The 25,782-nt window shown below is 42.8% G+C and overlaps 1 protein-coding gene across 30 annotated transcripts in view; it reads right to left on the reverse strand.

Moving 5' to 3' along the window:
* DLG2 (discs large MAGUK scaffold protein 2) overlaps positions 1 to 25,782 on the reverse strand; it is a 1,097,405-nt gene that overhangs the window by 97,071 nt on the left and 974,552 nt on the right. The window contains exon 1 of one of the 30 annotated variants that reach the window (XM_068146412.1): positions 24,965 to 25,261. The exons of 28 other annotated variants lie outside the window; for them this stretch is intronic. The gene's annotated coding sequence lies outside the window, so the exon portion shown is untranslated. Of the gene's footprint in view, positions 1 to 24,726; positions 24,818 to 24,964; positions 25,262 to 25,782 lie in introns of those variants that run through there. One more of the 30 variants, XM_068146418.1, reaches the window with a different exon arrangement.

Below are 25,782 nucleotides of genomic sequence, written 5' to 3' on the forward strand. Positions count from 1 at the left end.
ACTGCTTACAGGAAAGAAAAATGCACACAGTTCTGATGCCACCAAGGGTGATGCATTAGTGTGCATTATTTATTGGGTAAAGCATGGCTCAAAAGGACTTGCTCCATCCATGAAGTGCTGAGAATAGAACAAGTTATGCTGCTGTTCCTTATCAGTCACATAACTGCCCTTAGCTCACTCAGAGGAAATGAAACACAGATTTCAATACTGGGCCAGTGAAGACACATTGACATTTTATTAGTTTTCACCAGTTTGAATATATCTGCTGGGGTTTATTGGACTATTTTCAATAGACCTTTCAGAAACAGTGAGACAGGCATAATTACTGATTCTACTCATTGCTTTGGCCTTTAAAACCACAGAAGAGTAAGACCATTAATGTCTTTGTTCTTTGATGTTGGTTGATTGTCTTCCTTTACCAACAGATAGACATTTACACTTGAGTCTGTCTTCTAATTATAATTTGACCCTGTCTATTTGTTCTGTAGGTGGCCTCATTGCCTAAACATCACCACTGACTTTATTTTCACTTCCTTTATTACTGAATATAATGCTTCTTCCATCTGCTGCCTCATTAGATCCAGCCCTCATATTGTGTTAGTTGTGAATATAAATACACCTGAAAAGAATATCTCCATCCCACGGTACGTTCAGGAGGCTAATAGCAAGCTCTATTCTTAGTCATGGGGAATAGAACTCCAATCCAAATTAGTCTCTAGAAGCTTTAGTTTCAGAGAATTCAGACCTCATAATGAAAGAGATGTACTAAAATAAATCAAGCTATTAGTGAGTGACACTGACTGTGTATCCCACTGAGGCGCTAATTTACCTGTTCCCTTAGAGCCTATCCTTGCTTTAGGAAGCGTCAGCCTGGACTTTCTCAGCTGGGAGTTTCTTGCAGGTTCTTCTGGTCACAGAAGGAAGCTGAATCCAACACAATAGCTTTTAAAGCCAACCCCTCTCAAGATTTTCTTGTATTAGAAAAATTGTATCCCTCTCTCCCTCTCCTTCATGTGAACTCATCGATTCACAGAATGGTTTGGGTTGGAAGGCAATTTAAAGATTATCCGGTTCCAACCCTCCTGGCATTGGCAGGAACACCTTCCACCAAACCAGGGTGCTCGAGGCCTCATCCACCCTGGCCTTCCAGGGAGGGATGCACCCTTGAATTAAACAGGACTGTTTGTAGCATGTTTTCAGATTCCTGTGGCTCATACTGAGCTAACACGTTGGACAAAGCTGTGTGCACACCTGTCTAAGGAGGAGCAGGGCAAATACAGAGCAGAGAGTCAGATCTGAAACAATCACACCACAGCACATGGTCTGCTTTTGGCAGCACAGTGTGAAACCTTGGAAAAGTTAGGCACCTCACCCCAGGCATCCAACTTTCACAGCCACACTTGCCCAGCAGAGCAGCATATGTCTCACTAACCTTGCTAGCTTTGTGGGCGTTACTGTTTTGTACAGTGCAGAGATGTTTCAAGACATCTCTGGTATTTTGGGCACAAAATGACTCTGTCAAGGTGAAAAAGAAAGCAAAACAACAACAACAAAAAATGCTGTGCATTGGAATCCTCTTTCTTCAACAAATGTTCATATGGAACACTGCAAAGAAACAAAATCCACTTTCTATTAATAGCTAAGCTAACTCACTTAGTGATTTCATGGCTTCAGGCTAGCGGTAGAGGACCTTATTTTCAGAGGGTTATTCAATTTCCACAATTCCTCATCCAAAATCACTGCCATGGGGTAATTGTTATTATTTTTGCTTCACTGCTTTTTTCTTGCTTCTGCTTTTCATCAAGTGCAGATCTGTTTCTTGGGAGCTGTGCCTATTACACCCATTAGCTACATCTTCTTAATGATGCTGCTGGCTTAGCCTGCTTTTGGACCTTAGAGACATGAATTGATGTGAGGAAACAAAACACAGGACTGACTGCTTCTGGTGTTGCTCAGGCAGGGCAGCACCAGGAAGCCATTTTGGTGGTCTTGGCTGACCCCTGTACTCAGTGCTGGTGAGGCTGCACCTCAAATACTGTTCAGCTTTGGACCCCTCACTGCGAGAGGCATATTGAGGTGCTGGAACATGTCCAAAGAAGGGCATTGAAGCTAGTAAAGGATCTAGAGCACAAGTCTTATGAGGAGCTGGGAACTGGACTGTTGAGCCTGAAGGAAAGGAGGTGGAGGAGAGACCTTATTGCTCTTCATAACTACCTAAAAGGGATGTTGTAGCAAGGTGGGTATTGGTCTTTTCTCCCAAGTAGCAATGCCAAGCATTGGAACAGGCCAGGCAGGGAAGTGGTAGGATTTAAAAGACCTGTAGATGTGGTTTTGAGGGACATGGTTTAGTGGTGATCTGGCAGTGCTGGGTTAACAGTTTAATGTGATGGCCTTGAAAGTCTCTTCCAACCAAAGTGATTCTATGACTCTGCTCTATGTTAGTATCAGTGTCAATAAGGTTGGAAGAGGCCTCGAGGATTAGATAGATACTCCTCTTTTACAGACTCTAGTCGTGAATGATCTTTACCTGCCTACAGCTGTTTCTAGCTTTCCTCTTGCCAAAGGGCTCCTGAGTGCCTCACCTATCAGCTACATGGCTCATAGGAATTTCCCCAAATGCCTTTAAATAAGAATGAACTGGGTTGGCCTATTTAGTGCTTTCACACCACCTGACTGAGTCTGATTGATAGAGATTAGAAAGCACTCAGATACAAAACTGCTGCAAATATGAAGGGAGGAGAATGCAGATCTGGGAGTAACCTGGAGTAGGTTGTATCTTCCCCAGCACTGCTGCATGAAGAAGATGCTGCCTTGAACTAGACTGTGTTGGGAAAAGGGAAAGGGTATGATCCTACCTTATCATCCACACAACCAATGAGAACCAAGCAGACACACGACCTGCCTAGGAATTGTGCAAGAATCTTTCTGAAAGAAACCTGGAAATGTAAACCTGTCTGACCTGCCTGATTCTCAGACAAAATAAAAGAGAAAAAGTAATAAAATGACACAGTTAAATCAGAACTCAAAACCTCCAAGTGAACCTTTGTGAAAACCCTCACTACAATTTCCCAGCTCAGACATTGTATGCCAGTTTGGTACTTATACTCCAATAAACTCTGGCACACTCAGAATGAGAAGAGACAAAAAAGGGGTTCCTGAAAGAGACTGGAGAAAAAACAAGTAGAGAGGTGGGGAAACTAATCTGCTTTTATTAATTTCATAAAGCAGCAGGAAAGATGCAGCCTACAGTAAAAGGCAAACACTCAAACCCACAAAGCATTTCAGAATTATAAGTTAATCAAGAACTTTAATAGTAGCAAGAATATCAATACTACCTGGTGTAGTTATTTGCATGACAGGATAGCTTTACAGACTAGCAAAAGCACAGATTAGAAGGCCCAGCAGTAACCCAACAGGATCCTGGCAAAAGCCTTACAGAAATAAGCATGCATGCCTTGGTGGGTTGAACCAGTCTGCTGCTACCATCAATGCCATTTGCTAATATTGATCAATGACATTATTAGATGATTCAATCCCTGACTTTGAAATCTGCTAGGTAAAAGTTACCTCCCTCTGTAGCCTTCATCTTCCTTCCTATACTCAGCTGTATGGAGTAGAATAAAATAGAATGGAATGGAATGGAATGGAATGGAATGGAATGGAATGGAATAGAATAGAATAGAATAGAATAGAATAGAATAGACCAGACCAGACCAGACCAGACCAGACCAGACCAGACCAGGTTGGAAGAGACCTTCAAGATCATCACGTCCAACCCATCATCCAACACCAGCTAATCAACTAAACCATGGCAACCAAGCACCCCATCAAGTCTCCTCCTGAACACCTCCAGGGATGGTGACTCCACCACCTCCCTGGGCAGCCCATTCCAATGGGCAATCACTCTCTCTGTGTAGAACTTCCTCCTAACATCCAACCTAAACCTCCCCTGGTGCAGCTTGAGACTGTGTCCCCTTGTTCTGGTGCTGCTTGCCTGGGAGAAGAGACCAACCCCCACCTGACTACAACCTCACTTCAGGTAGTTGTAGAGAGCAAGAAGGTCTCCTCTGAGCCTCCTCTTCTCCAGGCTAAGCAGAGTTACAGAAATGTTCATGTTGGACTTCTCAAACCATGTCCCGAAGCACCATACCCAAACTACCTTTATAAACATCCAGGGCTGGTGACTCAACCACCTCCCCGGGCAGCACATTCCAGTGTCTGACCAATTCTTCCATGATAAAAAATGTTCCTACTGTCCAGTCTGTGATCTTCAGCAATCTCCTACAAGGATCTCTGGGACACACTACTGAATTAACAGGGACTGAGCAAAGACTGGGAAAAAAAGCTAGCAATTTTTTACCACTAACAAAACTTGAAAAAGAATTCCAAGTGTCCTGAAGAAAAAGGGAAAGCAAGCAGAAAGGACTGAAATGGATGAAAACATTCCCACATGTGTATTGATCTTTTCTGCGAGGCAATATTGAGAGCAGCTGCAGAATTGCATTACTTTGCCGGAGTTTCCTGATTAAGGGAGATTACCCTTTGTAATACAAACAGGCAATAGGGAATGGCTGAGCACATTACAAGCCTGAGTGAATTTAAACAAGACAAATACGTACATTACCTTGGGTAAGTCATGCTCCCTGCATCCCTCTTAGCTCATTAGAAGGAAAACTTTGAATACTGTGAAACAAGATCTCTAAGCTGCAAAGTGCTGTGCAGCTGGCCACATGTTAGACACAGAGGCTGTAGCTGATGGTCTGGACGCTCTGAAACGTTGGCTGACTTGTGCATCAGATCACATCAAATTGGAACACTGTCTGAAAAGTCAATATAATGCCAGCAAATGCCTTGCAATTACTGCTGAAACTCTTGGCCTCACTATTCACAGAACCATTTTATGGCATAAAAGGCTTAGCTGGAAGAGGCCTTCTGAATCAAGTCCACTTTGTGCTTAGACAGAAAATAAACCCCTGTAATTCTGTGCATAAACTACTCAAATACTTTCTCGCGAGTTCTGGCATTTCATAACTGTGGGAAGACCACAGACAGAATCCAGTCCTCAGGTAGACTCACTTTTCTGACCAAATGCAGCTCAGAATCACAGATTCACTGAACAGATTTGGCTGGGAGAGACATTCAAGCTCACCCAGTCTAACCTTTGACCCAGCACTGAAAGGCCAACAGCAAACCATGTCCCTAACTGCCAGGTGCACATGACATTAGAACACTTCTGGGGATGGTGACTCCATCACTGCCCTGTGCAGACCATTCTGTTTGATAAGCCTTTCGGGGAAGAAGTATTTCCTGCTATCCAGGCTAAACCTCTCCTTTCTTCAAGCCTACTTATTGGCTTTTGCACCAACACAGTTCCTCTGTGTAAACTGCTCCTTTCTGTTGGATATTGATTCTCAAGACAGATTGACAGAGAGGACTTCAGCTCACTTATCAATCTCCATTTTGCTAAATAAAAACTCCAATCTTTGTTTCAGTCTTTTCCCCTCAGTTAGTTGGCTTTTTAAACTTGATATATTTAATCTCTGTCTTCACTGGTTTAAATAGCAGTGCCCTATAGCATGCAAGATCAAATAACTGCCTGAAAAATCAGGCACATTGCATCAATCTTATTCCACTTCCCCAAATGTAAATGTATTACCAAAGGTTGATGTCAAGAAAATTTGCCTCTCTATGCATGACTTTTATTACCTCCTTTTGGGTTTACCTCCCTCTTTAGAATAGAATAGAATAGAATAGAATAGAATAGAATAGAATAGAATAGAATAGAATAGAATAGAATAGAATAGAATAGATGAGGTTGGAAGAGACCTTTGAGACCATTACGTCCAACCCATCATCCAACACCACCTAATCAACTAACCCATGGCACCAAGCACCCCATCAAGTCTCCTCCTAAACACCTCCAGTGATGGCAACTCTACCACTTCCCTGGGCAGCACATTCCAATGGGCAATCACTCTCTCTATGAAGAATTTCTTCCTAACCTCCAGCCTAAACCGCCCCTGGCACAGATTGAGACTGTGTCCTCTTGTTCTGGTGCTGCTTGCCTGGGAGAAGAGACCAGCCCCCACCTGGCTACAACCTCCCTTCAGGTAGTTGTAGAGAGCAATAAGGTCTCCTCTGATCCTCCTCTTCTCCAGGCTCAGCAGCCCCAGCTCCCTCAGCCTCTCCTCACAGGGCTGTGCTCCAGAGCCCTCCCCAGCTTTGTTGCCCTTCTCTGGACACGTTCCAGCATCTCAACATCAATGTTTTGTTTCTAAAGCTATGTTTTAAAGTACACTTCTACATACTACTGACTTATGCATTGCCAGATCTGTTGAATGCACATCATTCATTTCTCTCCCTTCTTGATGGATGTTGCAGGGGTAATTTTCCAACCTGTAGCTGAATAGGCATTCCAGAGCTTGCTCCTACTCCCTGTGTCCATTCTCCAGTATTGTGTCTAACCTCAGCATGGTAACAGTAAGGTTATCAGTCCCATCACTGCTCCTGTGCACTATGTAAATAATTTTATTGTATTGCAGACTTTCCACTGAGTCAAAACTGGAAATGCAAAGTCAGGGGATATTACTAACTGTGAAGCCCTTCCAGGCTTCTGTGCAGTGTTTTCATCAAGCCAATACCTTCAGTATTTTACTTAACTTGTGTGCCAGATACATAGACTTAGGTAAAAAACTAAAAGATCAGGGTCAGTTCTGCAGGGAGCAGACCTCTGCTGTCTCTCTGCTGTGCTAGTGAGCAATGTTATGGCCACAGATTAGCACAAAATGGGAGTGTTGAAAAATTCCCACCTGATATCCAGGTCTCTTATATTCCTTTATGATTCTGACAAGCATCTGAGAATAACAATTTCCTTTTCCCAAGGAGCAGCTATTTGCTCTTCAGAGTATGTAAATGCTTTGTTATCTTAATGTGGTGGGGATTATTGATTTGCCAATGGTTTACACTACAGAAAGGCAATTCAGTGCATGGATACATCTTTCATTTCATCCATATATATATGTGTGTGTGTGTATATATGGACTGCAGAGAAAGAAAGAGAGAAAGAAAAGGGGCTGTGTCAAATGTTATTTACTGGTGCAGCTTTCCCCAGAGTTGCCAGCCTGCAGCTAGTGACAGCAGTTGAATTGCAGTGCCATATGCTCCCTTGAAAGGCAAATTCTTTTAGACCCATTTTCAGTGGGGAAATCATATTTTTTGATACAGTGACAGTTTTTAATGACTGCAGTCTACAGCTTTACCCTAAGATTTATTTGACATCTGCAGAATGTTTTTTTCCCCCTTCTCTAAAGAGGCTGTTGATAAAAATGGTGATAGTCTGTGATATTTTGTTGACACTGTACTTTGTGTGAGCCTTGCTAGCCTGGTTTCTCCAAGGCTCTCTGATTTTCTGCTTCACTACTTGTGCCTGTCCCAGATGATGCAAGTAGGACAAAGCAGGGTTTACAGATTATCCCTTCAGGTATGCAATTAAACAACATTTAGCAGTCACAAATGTCAGATCCACACAGCTTCCAGAGACGGTCTGGACAGGAATGGTCAAAACTCAAAACCACTGCAGCCATTTCTTGCAGAATAAAGAATTGCTTCATTTCTATACAGACTCCTCAAGAGAATGATGTGTTCTCAGATCATCTGAGAGGCTCAGGTGAGTGCATTATGGTCTGGGATTTGTGATCAAATTCCCAAATGTCATCTGTGCTAGGGTAGCTGACTGCACTTTCCAAAGCAAATGGAGATGGTTTACCTTAGACCACAAAGATAAAAGATTGTATCAAATTGCACTGCCTAGCATTCTCCAAGGGCAAACAGCTCATGCCTTGCCAGGCACCAGAAACTCGCAACTGGAGCATGAGCCTGATCTCTCAGAGTGAAGAAGAAACAGAGAGGCTGCCAGAGAGGGAGCTGAAAGGCTCACATCATATCTTTATTCAGATGTCTAATTTGTTAAAGAACCCCAGAGATGGACACACTTCAGCTAGCCCAACCAGCCTAGTCTCCTGCTTCTCTCCTTTCTGCAGCTGCATTTTCAAACTCATGTCTCATGTGAAGTGTTTTTTGTTGCTTTGTAAGACCATTCCTACTAGTTCACGACGAATACAGGAAATCAAGATGGCACACTGAAACATTGAAACCAAACCCTACAGTGAAATCACAAAAGCCAAAGAGAAAGGGGGACACAGCTGAGCAGGCAAGCAGGGATGGTTCTGCCAGTGAAAACCTTCTGAGAAAGTCTGCAAGTGTCAGAAATGAGACCTTAAAGAAAATTGCTGTTGTGCCCATTGGGGCAGGTGAAGCTCATTACTGCCAGTGGCCTACATGGTGTAAAAGGGGTTAGTATTGCTACAGAAACCTTCTTGGTGTGTCACTGTAATTAGCTCAAAAGTATTCTTATTGTAATTAACTGAATTCCCTAGTACCTAGTGCCGTGCTCGTGGCGTTAAGCAGGTTAATGTGAACATTAATCTGTGCTAAATCACACCAGATCAGGGATGCCTAACCCAACCTGGCTGCAGTGGCATTGTGTGGAATAACAGCATTTTCCTGTTGGCTTCCACAGGGAATATCACATAAACTCATCACTTATGGTAAAGCTCTTGTGATGCCTCTCTACCTTCTTTGGACACATTTATTGTGAAGCTCACTCCTCAGTGAATAAGCAATATAGTAGCTCTAGACATAGAAATTAAAGGGATAAAAGATGTGGACAGCTTCTTGGACCTGTTGAAGGGGCTGGTTGGTCTCAGCATGGACTGTGCTCTAGGATGAGTTACCTTTTCATCTTGAGAGGGTAATGTTTGAATTCTAGGGCAAAGCATGGTGCTGAACACGCACACACACACACACACACAAGGGAAGATGATAAAGTTCTTTGATGCACTAATCAGTAAGTATAAGAGGCTGTAGGACTCTGAGGGACTTGTGTACTCCCCTTCTTAGTCACAGGCAAATGGGAAAAATAATAAATACAGCACAACTACCTGGAGGACTGAGAGAGAGCATGGCTGAACCCAAGCCGAATCAATGAGTGAGGCAATGCTAAGGGACAGGAGGAGAGAAGATAACTGGTTTCCATGTCTGCTGCATTTCATTCTCACACTAAAAAATAATGTCTTGCAGTGGGCAATTTCTGTTCCCTGTTAACATTAAGCTGAGGAAAAACTGCCATCAGCTGCTAGTACAATAAGGCAAATTAAGGTTCAGAGCTTGAACTAAATTGTCTTGTAGCTGTGCCTATTCTTGCATTGTCTGGACAGTGACTAGCTATGCCAGGAATGGCTAATTAAGGTCTTTTTGCTCTCTCTTCTGCAGTCTGTGTTAAACTAAACTTTTGTAACTTGCCTGGCTTGCTTTCCTTCAAAGGACTACAGTTCCATGTGCATGGGTTTATGCATATCTAAAACACCATTCCTGAAGTTGAAAGCTGCAGCCTTTGATCATCCTCCTGCGGAGATGTTAGCCCGAAATAACGTGAAGGCAACAGAGCTGGACCCTCACAGTCTAGTCCCACTCCTGGATCCCTTCTTGTTCACTGCTGTCCCAAGTGAACAAGAAGGGGGCAGATTACAGGGGATTCATAAAGGTTGATTTCAGCCTGTTTGGGTTAATCTTTTAGGGCCCCTACAGAAAGGTGCACCAGCAGTTCAATACAGGGCTACCATCCTCTAGAGGACTTTCCCTCCACAGGACACAGGAGGAACCTGGTGGATCCACCTTTCTTCTCCTTGCCAGTAATAGCAGGGGTTTAGTCTGTGCCAAGCTCTTTCTGTCCCCAGTTTTCAACATACGGAATCAAAGCCCAGATTCTCCCTCTCTCGACCCTTTCCTTTGCAAACTGAGAATGGAATTTCACAAAACACTGCACTGTATGGTAAAAACTAGCCCATGAGTCTCTGCTCCCACTGCCCCAGTGGGTCTCATCTGAGGGTACATTGTTGATGGAGCAAAGATTAAATGTGTTTTGAATTGAGCAGAGAGCTGTAGCAAGGAGATAGGTGCTAGTGGGGCAGAGGAGAGATCTTCTTAGCAGCTTTACTAGGCCTGGCAGGGCGAGCAAAGTCAATAAAGGTCAGGCTTCCACAGAATCACAGGAAGTTAGGGGCTAGAAGGGACCTCAAAAGATGATCTAGTCCACCCACCCTGCCAGAGCAGGATTACCTACACCAGATCACACAGGAGCACATGCAGACAAGTCTTGAATATCTCCAGAGAAGAAGACTCCACAACCCCCTGGGCAGCCTCTTCCAGTGCTCCATCACCCTCACTGTGAAAAAATTTCTCCTCATATTTACATGAAACTTCCTCTGCCTCATCTTCCACCCATTGCCCCTTGTCCTGGCATTAGGCATCACAAAGAAGAGCCTGGCTTCACCCAACCCCAGCTCCTCCCAGCTCCTCCAACCTCTGTGCTGCTTCCTGGGCCCCTCCACAATCCCACCATTGGCTCAGCAAGAGCCAGACATCCTCCCTGCACTTTCCACAGCTCTCAGTGAAGCAAGGTCTGGAAAGCAACAACTCTGTTTTTCCACATGCATGCATCCCCACATTTTCCTCCTTTTGGTTGTCTGTCTCACCTCTCCACTATCCATCTACAATTACTTGTAAAGTGGTTTTTAAAGATCACATAAATTTGCTTTCTCTTCATTTTCTCCAGCCTAAGTGCATGTTTGTTTTTCCCCCAAAGCTGTCAGCATCCTACCCATTCCAGAAGCTTTTTGAAGCCCAGGTAAATTTTATTTCCCTTTCTATATATGAATTTTTCCTGATTCCCTAACTTCTGCCAGGTATTGAGCTTGTTGGGTACAATTTGTCTCCATCCTTACATCAGCTATCCATCTGAAAAGTGGCCCATGATGATTTCAGGTGCAATTTGCCATCATTACTTTAAGTTTCCTTTTCACGAGGCCATTTACTTGAGAGACAATCAAGCCGAGAGAGGAAGCAATAAACTGAATAAAGGGCAGCAAAGCAAATTCTCTTTTCTACAAGATGTAACATGAAGCTCTCTGGAAGCTGGAGAGGTCACATTAAATAGGTGTTGTAAGTAACTAAAATGGTAAGCTGCAAGAGAGAAAGCTTTGTTATTTGGATAGGGTAAACAGAAAGCCATATGACGATATCTTCCCGTTCCAAGCTTAGAAGACACATCAGAGGAGGTCCAAATGACACTACAAGCACAGCTTTAACATTTTTAATAGTCAGGCTTTCAACAGGGCATAACAGTTCTGTTCACTACAAAAAAATCTGTGGCTTTGAAATGATGAGCCCAGTTTGACTTTCATGTGTTATTAGCTCTCAGTGGAACTGAAGCATTTAAATTGATTGTAACGAGACATTAGCAGACACTATTACTGCAGCAAACCGTCCCTGTTTGGAGATGGCTGGCTCAGGAGGCCTCTAAAAGCCTCTCAACAGGCAGAGAGCATCGTGCACTGACAAAGGGAAACAAAAATCATCTTTGCAGAGGTCTGCCACACAGCTGGCATTGCTGTGCAGAGCGTGCCAGGAGTCTGCGAAAGGCAGCAGGAAAGGAGGGCAGCACCCTTCAGAGGGTGAGGAGGGATGCCAAAGGGATTGCTGGCTAAAAGCACACGTGTTTTTAAACAAATGCAAATGAATTTCTGCCAGAAAAGGAAACAAAAAGAAACAAATCTCTGGTAAAAAAGATCTTAAACAGCCAAATCAAAGTCGACTTCTTAAAGCAACAATAATCACAATCATAGTGAATTACTCACTTATCTCTTTGACACAAAGAGGCTGAAGGTGAATCTATTCTGAGAACTTTAAGATTTCTTATCTTCTGACTTCTACCTCAGCTCCTTCATCTCCAAAAGCCTCTCTCACCCTTGTCAACCTTTCCTAGTTCTTGCTGCAGTTTAAGTGCAATTCAGTGAATGGCCTGTATCAGTAACTCTCTCCTTCATCCCCTCGTCTTTCTCAATTTCTTTGCTATCTACCAAGCCTGGGCTAGTTTCTCACAGCTACCCTGTTGTCAGGAACTTTGTAACAATGTCATAACTTTAGGACTGACATTGATGTTTGAGTGTGTATATACACACATCTTTTTTGTTTATTCATTTATAGTGATTGTGTAACCTAAATTTCTAAGGCAAGCACACTGGAAAAAATAATACTTATGCAATACTCTGAAAAGAAAGCATTGCAAATGTGACAGCTGCTAAGAATCACCATGACTTTCATATTCCTCCTTGCCCCAGAGGTTACCATCTTTGCTGGACACGGAAACAGCTGTAGCATGCTCATGAAGGGCAGAAAATGCCTGGAGAAGGCAGAATTGCCTCTTGGCAGTTTGATGTCTTGCTGGAAAGCTTGTCAACCTTATTTACATTTGAATTTACGTGCCAGCCTCTACAAGGCTTCATATTCTGCTTCACAGTATCTCCTTCACTGTGATCACAACGACCTTTACATGCCTTCCCCTACCGCCCTCTGGGGCTGCAGCCCTGGCTCGCTGAGTTATCCAGAGGACTAGCAGCAAGAAATGTCAGGCTGAGCATGACAGCCAGACAAGCAGTTGTTTGCTCATAAGGTAGCCTTTCCTGTATTTTTTGTTAGCTTAGATAATTTCCTGTAGGTGATTCGAGAGCTGTGTGGGCAATGGTCACATCCTGCTAAAGGAGAGTGCTAAGGGAAAAATCTGTTTCCTGTAAGACAGGAGCAAAAGTGGCAGCAGGCATCACCTGACAGCGGGTACCTCTGAGAGCAAAGCAAGTGGGTGGGATGTGGGCAGCGACTGATTACTACTGACATTTTTTTACCAACAGACTGACAACAGACCTTGGCAGGATTATATCCACTGGCTACTTAAGAGCAGCACTGTCATAAGCATGCCCTGCCCTGAATAAATCCCAGCACGGGCACAGAAGCACAGCACCTGCACTAGCCCCCAGTCTGTAAAGCTGCTACCCAGTCTTCTTTACTTCCAAAACAATGCCAGGTGAATGCATACACAAATTATTTTATGAGAATTATCTCTGTTGTACCTTTTAGTTGTTACAGGACATACTCCAGTGACGCTGTTGTGATCAAGAAAAGCTTTCAAAGCCTCTGAAGTATCCCTGGCATACAGAGTGGTGCCTTTATTGTCACTGGCCAATGCCAAGGAATGTATTGGTTTGGGATTTTCAAATACAGAAGTATTTTCTTCTCAGAGTTACACTTCTGGAGAAATGGATATCATAAAAAATTTCTGACTCCATAATTTCTGCTTTTCTGATTAACTTTGATATATAAAAGAAAATCTTTGACTATGGAGAGCCGTTGTGCAAATGAGGCCAAGGTGGGCCTTACTACTTACAGCTGTCTGAAGGGCCACCTTTGGAAGGAAGGAGAATTTTTTTCCCAGGTCAGATTGCAGGAACAGTAAGATCTGAGTTTCTGTCACATATCTGCTCTCTGGGACCATACCAGAGCTTGATTAATACCTTCTGCACTGTTATAAGCAAACCTGATTTTCCCTTTCTCTTGAGAATCCATTTTAATGCATCATCATAGCACCTCACGTTAAATAAACAGCATCAAACCTGAGTCAGTGTTTGCCAGCCTTTCTAAAGAAAGAGCAGAATATCATCAGGGCAGCATCTGAGCTTTTACATGTCAAGAGTTAATGTCAAGCATTTGGATTACATTAGGGTAGCCTTATCAACACAGCAGGCAAAGAAGATTAATGCATTGCACATCTGTGCGGATGCAAGGACATTCCATCACTTTATGGCACAAGGAAGTCCTTCACAGATTCACAAACTGCATTGGGTTGGAAGGGACCCTCAAAGGTCATCTTGTTCAACCCCCCTGCAGTGAGCAGGGACAGCTTCAACTGTAGCAGTCTTGTGCTGGCTTCAGGTCTGAGGAGATGCAGAATTCAGAACTATACTGTGTCTTTGCTCTTTTCAACTCATGGAATGGTCCAGGCCAGAAGGGATCTCCAAAGGTCATCTAGTCTGACCTCCCTGCAGTCAGCAGGGAACTCCTCAACTAGACCAAGTTGCCAAGGGCCTTGTTGAGCCTTACCTTGAATATCTCCAGGGAAGGGGCCCCAAACACCTCCCTGTGATGCAAACTGACTATAATGGCACCAGTCCTCCAGCTCTGTAAAACAGCATGTGCCCATGCTGAGGAAAAGAAAGCATTTATGTTTCCTTTGGTTTTGACTCCTTTAAGTATTTGACTGGTCTGTTTGCCACAGGTCAGGCATTCTTTCCCATAGGAATCTGTCATTGTAGCACAAGGATACATGAATCTGAGATGCCATAATTTCTGGTGGATGACACCGTGCCATCAGTCTGTAATTTCAGTGCTGGAGGTTTCTGTCAACCTCCCTTATGCTTGATCTGCCTCAGATTGACTCAGAGTGCTGACCAAAGAGCAGAATCTGGGCTGGCTATGTGATGGCTGAGCTGAGGACCTTGGGAAAGAAGCGGGTGCAGGAGACATGGCAATGCTGGCCTTATTTTAAGCCTTGTCATTTCTCATCACAATTTCTCTAGAGAGTTTTGAAGCCATCAACATGGACAGTGACAGAAGAACGAAAAATCCTGGAAATGCTGTGACATGTTGCCTAGGGCTGAAAAGAAACTAAACTTCTGAAGAGATCTGGGATCAAAGGAGCTGGGAAATGTCAGTTGGGTGGTACTTCTGTCTTGTTACAAGGCTCAATGCAGCAAGTATGGGAGAACAGCTCTGCAACAGATCAGAGCCAATTATCGAAGTAATCCCATTTGGCCATAAAAATATCTAGTCATTTAATACTGCTAAGCCTTGTTTGTAATCACAGAGCTTAATGAGAACAACTTACACTGAAAGGAAAGCGGGGAAATCTCTGGAGTAGAAAGGCTGGCAAAGAGGACGTTAACAAATGCAAGTAAATTGGAGGTTTTAACTTCTTTTATTTAGGCCATCCTCTGTTCACAGAGGATTCTTTTCTAATCACTCAACTCAATGCAGATGCTGGCTTCCAGGTTATGAAAGCACACTTTTGTTTTCACACTCTGCACATGTAGGCAAGTCTCTCAATTAAGGGAAGGTTTCTTTCATTTGGATGAGATTCTGTGTACTTTCTAGCAGGCAGATTTCAGAAATAATTACCTTCTGCAGAGGGATGAATAGGAGACAAATCTGTAATTTTCATTACCCACCAGAAATCCAAAGTCAACTCAAATTCCAAGCAAGCATTTGGCAGATCTGAACAAGCTGTGTGGATACTGGACCAAAGTAGCATTGTTTGACTCAAATCTTGCATAACAAGAATGTTATTTACCAACAAGTGGGCCTAACATCTGGGAAGAGCCTGAGAGGCATTCTCAGAATACTGAGGAAGAGCCAAATGTCTTTTGAGAAGTTTGGATCCTCCTTGCCACATGCCTCCTTGCCAGGCATGCTGGATGTCATACACCAGACCCCAGGGAATGGTTTGGTCAAAAGTGAACAGTAGAACAGGACAGAACAGAACAGAACAGAATAGACTAGACTAGACTAGACTAGACTAGACTAGACTAGACTAGAATAGAATAGAATAGAATAGAATAGAATTAACCAGGTTGCAAAAGACCTTTGAGATCATCGAGTCCAACCCATTGCCCAACACCATCTAATCAACTAAACCATGGCACCAAGCACCCCATTCAGTCTCTTCCTAAACACCTCCAGTGATGGTGACCACCACCTCCCTGGACAGCACATTCCTGGGCAGCCCATTCCAATAGTGATATGTGTTAAAGATTTTAACCAGTTTATATTGTAAATTCCTCATGGAGGAGTGCAGAGAAGATGGCTCTCCATGGTTCCAAGGGATAGGAGAAGTGGCAATGAGCAGAAACTGAAATACAGAAAATTCCATTTGAACATTAGGAAAGAAAACAATGTTCCAAAGATGATCAGATACAGCAACAGGTTCCCCAGAGTTGTGGAGATATCAAAATTCTGACTGTCTGATGCTGAGCAGCCTGCTCCTGCTGACCCCCTGCTACAGTGACTTCATACAAAGGTGGGTCTAATTTCCTGTGATTGTATAGAAGAGTAGCATACAAGCAAAGCTCTTTTTCCTCTTCTACTTAGAAACACAGAGCTGGCAAATCCCCCTGGCAAGATCTGTTGTATGATTACCAACTTCAGTCCTTTAGAATGCAAAGCTCATTAGAATAAATAAAATATTTCACTTAGTTGTAGTAGTGTCCCCTGGCTCCCATTACCCTCCCTGGTGACAGAACTGCTGAACAACTGTGCACAGCAATATAAATGTTTAATATCCTGCTCTATTTAATAGCAAACACTCTGATATTGGGAGTGCCCACGTTGGCTAAAGGTCTGTCAGCATTTTTAAAGCTTTATAACATCCATAAAAACTCATGGAGTATAGAAATGAGTCAACCAGTAGTTATAATTGCTGGCATTTAGCACCAGAGATGATGACTAAGAGTCTATATTTGAAATACCTGGAGATGGTGGAGTCCAAATGCAAATCGTGGGGAAGATGAAGTGCTACATTTTTGTGAGTTATATATACTGGTTGTAGAACCTTTAGGTGAGCACTTGAAAACACATTTGCTCTGCTCATGCACTACAAACACAGTGCTCTGGCAGAACGAGCGCTGTTTTGACTTGGTTTTCCCTGGATGCAGAACATTGCCCTGTTTGGCATTTGACTTCCTGCTCTTTCATCAGCAGAGGTGGCTGCCTTTCACATTCCTAGAACTAGTGTTTAGTAAATTCCCAGGGGCATCATCTTCAGAGGCAGATGTCAAGTGTCTCATGTGCTCAAATATTGTTTGACAGCATTTCAAATGGTTTGTCCTTGCTGCATTCACAAACCCTACCAAAATTTAAGCTGAGACAAAAAATTATGGAATTGGTATCATAACAGCTCAGATCTCTCTTTGTCAGAGAAGGAACACCACTAAATGAAGGCTCTCTCCAGATTGTTCATTCAGTTCATTTTTGTATGGTGGTTTCTGCTGTGTATTTGTGTGGCAGCTGATGCTGTTTATCTGGAAGGGGGCTGATAGTCCAACCTATGCGTTGACAAAATTTACAGCTATATTTACTGCCTTTTATCTGATGTGTTTCACAAACAACACAGTATAAACACCATATATCAATGGCAGCCACCTCAAGGATATCAGTCACAATTACAGAAGTGCTGCAAGTAAATCAAAGACCAGGACAGGGGCTAAATGAAAATGGTGCTTGATCTGCAGATTGAGTAGATTAATTTAATTACAACTTTGTCTGAAAGGCTTAGAGACTGTTTCAGAGTCACATTCTGCAAGAGAAGATGAAAGGTTAAGCCTCACAGATGTTAGACTACAGGTTGAGGTAGACATTGGCCAGTATGTGTTCTCAGGCTGCTATTTATTTGATGCTTTTAGGTATGTGCAAATATTGTTAGCAACATCAAAATCAGGCTCTGTATATTTCCAGATCAGAACTTAGGCCTTTACAGTTTCCATCACTTGAGAAGTTGTAATACTTGAATTCAAGTTATCACAGAACAACACAGGATCACACAGAATCACTCAGGATCAGACAGGATCACACAGGATTGAGCTGGTTGGAAGAGACCTGCAAGGTCAGGACAGTCAGTAAATGCCACATGTTTCTTCACTGAAAAATCGACTTGCAAATCTAACCACAGTTTGCCAGTAGGGATCCCATATGTCAGCACAGATATGGAAACATCAGCCCCTCTGGCTCCTGTTTCTCCTTCTCTCACATGACAGTCTGGGGCAATTGAAGATTCTCATCATTAACTACCTTCTTTTGTTCTTCTTGGTTTTGTTTGTTTTGATTTTTTAATTAATCCATTCTAGAAGTATTTCTGTTTAAGAATAAGAAAAAAAGAGTTTATACATATAGGCCTGATAAAAAACCCAAATTACATTATTTCTGGCATTCTGAACTTGGAGATGGCATGAAATACCATGTGTGGTTTTGCCTTCATCTTATACTTTAAAAGTAACTCCTAACGCTACCAAAATTCAGCACAGTCTGGGATCTCAGAGATGGAAGCCTGACAGCTAGGGAAAGGTGAAGGGGTGAAAGAAAGGATCTAGGAGCACTAAGATATAGAGTCAAAAGAAAACATGCCAGAGAGATGACTAATTGTGAGCAAGACATCTCAGTAGTACCCCTTCCCATCTTTCAAATCTTAAAAATACCTCCCTTGATAATTGCAAATCTTTAATTTCTGATGAAACATTTCTCTAAGAATTAGCTGACAGACATCCCAGGATTGTTTCTTCCTCTCTTAGCCAAGCATACCAAAATGAAATTGAAACAGAACATGCCAGTGCTCCAGCTTTGGTAAGTACAGCTGCTTCTTTGGCCAGGTACTAACTCACACTTTACACTCAGTGTCTCGAGTAACTGAAGTAAAATGTTGGGTTTTAGTCCCATGAATAGTGCAGGGCAAAAGCCAGAGTAATTTATGAATGGTAGATAAACCTGGACTAATATTTACACAGTAATTCCACTAGAAAAATTAACAAAAGCATACAATCCTTCCTATCTTCTGTCCTCCAGCCCTTTAGGAAAAAGTTCTTCCCCATGAGGGTGGTGAGACACCGGAACAGGTTGTGCAGGGAGGTGGTTGGGGTCCCGTGCCTGGAAGTTTTGAAGGCCAGGCTGGTTGTGGCTGTGAGCAGCCTGATCTAGTGTGAGGTGTTCCTGCCCATGGCAGGGGGCTTGGACCTGGATGATCCTTGAGGTTTCTTCCAACCCTGACAATTCTGTGATTCTAATTTTGCTATCTCATATCACTAACAGCCAATCCCTGTGCACTGAAACAAATCTCATTGCAAGCAAACACAGAGATTTTCTCTCTGAAAAGATTGCACAAAGCTGACCGTGAGTGCTGCCGTTCCAGTGGTCAGTTGTGAGTAGCAAAAAATTAAAGAGTAGAAACTAAGATATTTGAGTGCAAAATGTTTGCATCACACAAACTTACAGAGGGCAGCATGCAATTGCCACCATAAAAATATCTGAGCTGCTCCATAAAGTTGTTTCAGGAACCTTGCAAAACTAGGCCAGACTACTATGATAATTTAAAGATGATAACTGGCATGGGAATGAATAGGAAACATTTCCATTACATTCTGTATTTCAGAAGAATTGCTTTAATTCAAAGAAAATCAAAACATTCCTACTGAAAGTTTTAGAGCTTCTAATGGCAAATTGCAAAGCACTGGGAAACAAAAGTCATGTCCTGCCCAGAAAACCTGTGCTGTAGGGACGAGTGCTGGCTTTCTCCATTGGTTCTGTATTGGGTGGGTGCATTTCACTGCAGTGTTAGTTGGTAACAGGTAAATTTCTCCTCATGCCACCTACTAATGGCTTTCCTTTGAATTTCTCAATTTCTTTCTGCATTCCTTTGCATTCTGAGCCCAGCCCAACCCATCAGAGGCCAGTGTACACCGTCATTGCCCCATGAGATCTGTTTCAGGAGTAGCCTCCTGAGAACGGCAGGAACAGTCCCCAGGACGTTAGGTAGATTGCCCGCTCGCAGTTTTCCATCTGATTCCTTTCTCAAGTAGTATTTTGGTAGTGTGAGACACAGATCTACTACTACAGAGGATTTTAGAGTAACAGTACTGTAAATAAATACAGAGAGAATAAAATACCATTTACATGAAAGGGTGCTGTGTATTGAGGTGGTTGTGTCTGTGCCTTCAGAGAACACCTACGGATAGGTCTTTTGAAAGAAAGCAGAATTCTCTTCAGTAAGTAATGCCTTCACTGCTTTTCACAGACATTGCTAGGTAGAAGTATTTGCCCTTTACTATTACTAGCTGCTCTAAATGTATGTTTTCTATTCATTGTACACGTTGCTAAACACAGCAAAAATGCTTCCAAGAACACAGTTTGTTTAAAATATAGAAGTGGGTATCTATAAAAGTAAACCAAACCCAACCAACCAAAACAACAAAGTGAATTGGTGAGCCTGCCTGGCTAGCTCACTCATTCAGTTTCAGCCCACGGCTGCACACAGCACAGTTCAATCAGTTCTTTATTATTTCATAATGTTAAAGGTTATTACCACAACACAAACCAGGGATAATAGTGAGTTCTTAGATTTGCATTTGCTTAGCTCAAATGTCACTGCACTGATCTGTTTCTTTGAAACCTAGCACAAATTGTACTGTAAGTCAAGCTTAGAGAGTGGAGAGTTTCCCCTGCCTTCCAAACAAGAAACACCTCGTGGGGAGTACAGCAATGAATTACAAAGGACACACCGCGACCCACTCTGTCACTTTGCAGGTTCTTCAAAAACAGCACAGTGAGCAGTGTGATGTAAAGATGACATTAACTTTCAGGATTTCAAAACTGTTGTCCACAGGAATTACATTCTTGCCTGGCGAAAAGAATAGGAGATTTCTGCTAACACTAAGAAAGTATTCTGGGGCTGAGGACTCCATCGCCATTCTCTTTTTTTTCAGGCTGACTTTTGAGTGAGTGCATTAGCAATTTCCAAGTAGAACTAGAGTGATGCCATAAGCATTTCCCTGGAGTACAAAACAAAATCTCTCTATTAAGCTGTAGGCTACCAACTAACAACTTGCATTTTGCACAGGACAGAAGGCAGTACACCACTGTTGCTCAAACTGGATAACTATGCCACAGATGAGCACCACTCCTTTTCGTGTGTGGGCAAGTGAAATGATAAATGTTCTCTATCTTTGATGATTCCAAGCAATACAGAAAGCTGAGGACCAGAGGAGCAGCAGGTATTTAGGAGTGCTTTCAGCTTGTAACCTAATGGAGGACACTCACTTTCATGTGAGGCTTTGTGAGAGGGTCTCTACAGTACTTTTTTCTTCTCCACATGGAAAAGGTGAAGTGTTCCTCTAGAGCAATGCACAGTGACTTCTGGTGTAACTGATTCTTAGGACATGTATCTAATACTTGCCTGTAGGTTTTAAAGTTGTAGAGCCCTTACTGGAGCAGATCCTGGATGTGAGTAGAAGCCTACACCACTATTTGCAAGTTGTAACTATGCTGTGCTGGAGACACAGCCCCAGCAAGCAGCACCCTTCTTACCAAGCATGTCCTCTGAAAACACAGAGAAACTCCAGTGACAGCTGACATGAGCATCTTGTCTCTTGACAGCCCTTGATCAGTAACTTCCATGCAATGTATCACCTAAATCACATTAAATGCCACACAGAATGCAGAGCATTTGTATCACTTTCTTTTAATGACATCTGGCTCCTACTGATTCCTGAATTCTCCAGAATCAGCTCCATTACCCTGGAGCACACCCTCCTCACCTGGGAGGTTTCAAGGACAGGCAGATCTGCTTGCTGTAATAACCATCTGTCACCAAGGAAGGAGCAGAAGTTATGCACCTTGTTTTTACTTGTATTTTTTTTCCACAACAAAGACTACTTACATTAAAAGCTCATTGTCTTTTGCTTTTCAGCTTTTTTTAACACTGGCACAGAGCAGCCAGGTGCCAAGACACTGGGAGTCACTGAACAAACTAAGCAATTGTTTCCACAAACAAATTAAACTTGGCATCTGAGAGACAGCTTTTGCTCACAAGCAAATCTTCCATTGTTTTTACAAGTTGAATATGCTCTCCTGCTTGTACAGTCATACAACATCTGAAAAGACCTCTTCCCACAGGCTTAGGCCTTTGCATGTATTTCACTCCCAACACAAAGAACAGAGCAACATCAAAGTGCATGCCGTGTTTATGGTCACGCTCTCAACCTGCACCAGTTGCCAAACGTGTTCCTTTCATGCACTGAGTGCTTGACAATCCTTTCAAATGGTGTTTCTCTGCTTGGACATACAAAAACCCTCTGGTTATCGTGGGCACATTGTCAATCTCTACTGTGCTCTGTCCCTTTCTTGCCATAAAGCTATGCTGGCTATTTCCAACACTGAGGATGTGCATGTCAAACTTGTCACTCCAACACATTTCTCCACTGAAGGATTTCTCCCTGAAAGCACATCACTACGATTGCTGGCATCTCCAAGACTTTGTTTCACACCCATCATGACTACTGACTTCAAATGCTGCAAAACAGTGTGCAGTGTCACTTTATCAGCCACCTCAATAAAATATAAGAAGAGATTTAATATAGAGTTAATGGCTTCTACTTCTGTGCACCAGAGCTCTCTGTATGTGAGGTTCGGTATTACAAACGTATTCCCCTATTTAAAAGTCTCATTTGTGTATGTGTGCTTCAAAGGGGAAAACAGAAATGTTGAAGGCACACAAGCAAGTTTGCATATTGCTGCTGCAATCTCCAGTCACTTTTGTCAAACAAAAAGCACGGTCATGCAAACTACACAGTCACACATTAGCTGTATTTACTACAAATGGAAACAGAACTCTCCAAAAAAGTAGTGTTGGCTTTTCCAGTACCCTGTGCTACCAAAAACGTTGCTAATACCTTGCTGCCATGGGATTTCACAGCAAACCCGAAGGTCAACCACACCTGAGGTACTCTAGACCAAAGAAAACGACAAATTCCAAAACTAAAGGCTTTTAGCTAAAATGTTTCCCCAGGCACCTATGTTTTAAATGAAGGATAGTCTAAACATAGCTGCCTTGTCTGGCTTTAGCTGCAACCCAAAGGCAAAGGCTGAGAAAGAGTCCTCCTGGACAGCAGATTTCTAATACTCAAGAACAGGAAAATTTTCCCTCTGTTTAGAAATGAATAGGAAGCCAGCAACTCCAAGTTGTGGCATGGTATGGTGTGTTTGCAGCAGGATGTATCACTAGCCACAGAGATGGCTGTTACCTGGACCAGCCCTGGCAGCCAGGAGATTTAAGGCTCAGCGCTCCACAGAGAGCACTGCTGTTGCTTACCGAGAGGTAGAAGGCGTGGATCACCGTAGTAAATTCATATCCACACAGAGCAACTGCATTCTCCAGACCAGAGAGGATGTAAAATACAATCCTTAGTCATTGGATTTTTCCTTCAGCATCACTCCTGGATCGTCACCACAAAGGTAGGCATGCACCCATGACAGAAAGTGATTTTTGTCACATCCTTTGGCTCTTTTGCTTGGTCTTATCTGGAACAAACTTCAAGAAGCTGGACTCCTCTGTGTTCAGTCCTCTATACTATTGCCTGGAGAATTAACTGGTTGGCAGCTCAATTTATTGTGTTTTAACAAACAGGGAGTCTGGAGCTCTGATGCCCACAAGAGCCATATGCCCACATCATAACTTTCTCCTTTTAGGGTTGCTTTTCCTGTCCTAATTTATACTTCCTCAGTTACAGCACATACATTTACATGGTTAATGTTCACATTGCTGAGATTACACCATAGTGATGCATGCAATATAAATGCCTAGACAGATGGATGCAATATCACAGATTTCTGAAAGGAGGAGAACTTGCAAAGCCAGAAGCTCACACTTCAAGAAATCTCATTTGCTAGCACAAGGGTCACTGAAAATAGAGCTGAAATGCTTAAAAAGCAGCGAAATACTCTAAAATAAAGCACTGCTGACAAAGGTATATTCTCTCTCCTAGACACAGGCTGTAGTCTATTAGGCTGCCAGGAAATTATGGTCTGAAGAAATTCTGCTTATTTTCAGATGCATGATTTATAACTGCAAATCTGGTCTGCAAAGGAAGTCTGTGGCAAAGGCCACTTTGCAATAGCCTTTTGCTTTCCATAAAAAGTGACACCTTATCAGTTAGATCAGGATCTGTCCTGCAGCTTCAATGCTTCCCATCCAACTCCCAGAATAAGTCATAATGCGAGTTTCAATCACTACAGAGTAAACAGTTTGGACTGATACCACAGGAGAGGTCTCTGGAATCGAGTGTCTTTCCCCACTTATAAACAAAACAGCAGTCAGACAACAGGTGCTCTTCTGCCAAGCCTGCTTGATATTTTGATAAAGCCAACTTGCCTCTCCAGACCACAGAGGGGGAAAAAACCCACAAACACCAAACCGGCACAGAGAGACAGGAACAACCACTGCCCCTTTGGTAATGCTGCCAGTGGTTAAAAGAAAAGTGCAATTGTCACTCATAATCACCCGAGGAGGGAGGCAGGTAAGGCAATGTCCATGTTTCAGTTTGAGAAAGCTTTTCCATTCTGCTCCAGTTAAAACAATGACACAAAATCCAAACAACAATTGCTGCCTCACCGATCCTTGCAGGTTACCGGCAAGACAATGTCGACGGATATTAAAGGAGCTTGCTTAAAATGATGTAGAGGTCATAATGAAGCCAGTGATAATTAGAGCAAATAATCTAAAGCTGGCAATATTAAGCAAGTAATTATAGGAAGGATACCTTTCCCTGCCTAGCTGTGCTATGTCATGTTTCCCACAGTTTGTTTCAAAGTCTCCCTTAGCCTTTCATCTTACACATTTTTCAGCACTGTTGTTATGCAAGATGGGGAATCATTCATTTTAATGTGATACTAAGCATGTTACCACAAAAACACAGAGGCTATCGTTCTACTGATTATCTCATTAAAAAGCTCGACAATGCAAATTCTTTGCACCCACTTGCTACACACAATAGATGTAATACTGCATCTGAAAAGCCACATGTACATACAAGCAAAACATTTCCAAAGGCAGCTCATTTGAGTTTGCTCTTTTGCTTCCCCTTGTTACAAAAGCCTCAGCTCTCCCGTCTTACACCGCTAAGAAAAGCAATTAAATGGCAGGTAGATTTGCAGGTTTGTCGCTTCCCGAGCCCCCGGCATACTCACTGAAGGAAAGTAACTTTAGCTGGGAAGGAGACCTCGCAGCACTATGGTGAATAATTCATCATCGCATTTTTCCTTTCATCTCATTTTGTGCCAGCAATGTGCACAACTGAAAATATTGCAAAATCTAAAACCAGCCACAGACAAGGACTTCCAGCAGCAACATACACACAAAACTAGCAGGCAGGTTCCCCAGCTTATATAATATCAGCTTCAGCTCAACAGAACCCCCATCACTCACCGAGGACTGAATTCACTTGAACAAAAGCAGAGCCCAGTCACCAAATGCAGCTTCGCAGGATGCTCCTGTCTGCTGTTCAGTTCACACTTGCCTTTATAACTAAGCCAACCAACAACATTCAGTTGCTGAACCTGATGAATTATAAAACGGTAGCTCCCCGACTCTCATATTTTACATCACAGGGGGTGGTCATCCAGCATACACACTGCCTGTGTACATATATCCTGCTATAACTCATCCTGATAAACACATCAGGGCTGGCAGCACTGACAGTAATTGGTGCTCAGGATGTACAAGCACAAACCAATAGAGCACACTCCCACCTTCTGCTCTGTGCCACATCTCTACCTGTCAATCACTGCACCTTGTTAAGGTGGAATGATCAACTGCACTTTAGGGGAGATGCAAAGCTCGGAGACAAAACCATCTACCGACAGGAATTCTTCACTTAAACATTTCTCGGTGCAGCGGTGAATGGAGCTGCAAGATCCTCTAGATACAGTCTTCTTTAAATAAAAAAATAACAAAATCTTCCCTGCTTAAAGACACAGCCCTTGCCTAGTAACCAACACACACTTCAGAACTTCCACTGCCGTGAATGGAAAATCCTCGGGCAAATTCCATGGACATTAGCAGGGATAACTTAAAAGCAATGCTCCAGGCAGAATGACTCTTAAAGGTAATATACTTGTTGGGTGGAATTATGTGTACATTTGAGAAGGTTTTTAGAATGCCTTCTAAGTTATCAATAGGGCTCTGCAATCCTCCTTAAAGCTGTTTTGCATATATTTGCATTGTTTTTAAAGTAAATGTGTAGA

The sequence above is a fragment of the Melanerpes formicivorus genome, unplaced genomic scaffold, assembly GCF_026170545.1.
Source record: "Melanerpes formicivorus ecotype bairdi unplaced genomic scaffold, bMelFor1.0.p_v2 SCAF_1, whole genome shotgun sequence".
Taxonomy (NCBI): Eukaryota; Metazoa; Chordata; class Aves; order Piciformes; family Picidae; genus Melanerpes; species Melanerpes formicivorus.